This window comes from Microtus ochrogaster, linkage group LG5, assembly GCF_000317375.1.
Source record: "Microtus ochrogaster isolate Prairie Vole_2 linkage group LG5, MicOch1.0, whole genome shotgun sequence".
NCBI lineage: Eukaryota > Metazoa > Chordata > Mammalia > Rodentia > Cricetidae > Microtus > Microtus ochrogaster.
The window spans coordinates 60,833,895-60,835,289 of record NC_022031.1 but is presented as its reverse complement, the minus strand read 5'-3'; the positions used below and the strand labels follow the sequence as shown (position 1 = coordinate 60,835,289).

Genomic DNA, 1,395 nt, shown 5'->3' with positions numbered 1-1,395 from the left:
TAGACCAGGCTGGTCTCGAACTCACAGAGATCCGCCTGCCTCTGCCTCCCAAGTGCTGGGATTAAAGGCGTGCGCCACCACCGCCTTGCTAAACTATTTGATGCAAACAGAATATTTCTATAAAATAGAAAATAAAAGTAACTAAAAAAAAATAAGCAAGGCCTGGCTATAGCTCACTGACAGAGTACATAGAGGCCCTGCTCACCAACCCCCCCTCCCCCGAATCAAACCTTTACCTTGTAGTGTTCTCATTGGTAAAATGGTCTTCTGGCTTGGTAACATGTCTATTACTGTGTACATGAGGTTCTCTGGGTAGGCATTTTTATGTTTCTCAGAGAGTTGACAATTCAGAGAAATCTTGATAAAACAAAATCCACCATTTTTCTTCTAGCAGTTTTGGTGGATGTAAGGTTGAGGCTTTGAGGCGTTTGGGTAATGTTTTTGGGTTGCTTCCTCGCTGTGGGCTATAATTCTCAGTGTATTTAGTAGCTGACCTTTGGGGGAAGGGTCAGCATGATGTACCAGTGGTTTGGTCTACTGCTTCCGCTGACCCTGGGTCTGTAAGTTGTGACTAAGTCGAGCTGAACTTCCTCCTTCCATGCCTTGTTTTTGACATTGGAAGTAGCATTAAAAACACAGGATTTTCTGTTTCTTAAAATGTATCTGTTTTAAGGGCTAGAGGTCTAGCTCAGGTGGTAGAGTGCCTACTGCAGATGGAGCTCTGGGCTGGATACAATGATCCCAGCACTTGGCAGGGAGAGGCAGGAGGATCAGCGGTTCAAGGTTCTCCTCCATGATGTAGCACATTCCAGGCCAGCCTGGGCCCTGCCTTTAAAAAAAGAAAAAAATGGATTCTATCCCTAACTGTTTTGATTAATGTTTGTATCTTTTTCCCCTTTAACATTTACAAACGCTATTAACCTTTCTTAGCAACTGTTTTTATGTTTCATTCCTGCTGGGATGAATTAATTTAACTTTCTATTCAGAGAAATAGATAATTTCCCAGCCTAGAGCTGCCAAACCAACTGCAGAGGTCAGAGGAGGCTGAAGCTGTGAACCATCTGCCTGAGCATGTCTGAGCTGAAGAGCTGTGTTCTCTGAAACCGCTAAACATTTCCCTTGTTCATATGGAAATGGTCCCGAGTCTGCAAGCGTAGAGGTAGTCATTACGCGTATTGGATGATAGTCTTCGCTCTTGTTAGCTCGTGTGTCCCACTAGTAACCAGAGTATGCGGGTTGTCACACTAGTAACCAGAGTGTGCGGGTTGTCACACTGTTAACCAGAGTGTACAGGTTGACCCACTAGTAACCAGAGTGTACAGGTTGACCCACTAGTAACCAGAGTGTACAGGTTGACCCACTAGTAACTAGGGTGTACAGGTTGACACACTAGTA

At 44.5% G+C, this 1,395-nt stretch overlaps 1 protein-coding gene across 3 annotated transcripts in view; it reads left to right on the top strand.

Annotated features, from left to right (window-relative positions):
- Positions 1-1,395, top strand: part of Esrp1 (epithelial splicing regulatory protein 1) — a 45,966-nt gene that overhangs the window by 9,031 nt on the left and 35,540 nt on the right. The gene's annotated exons all lie outside the window — the stretch shown is intronic.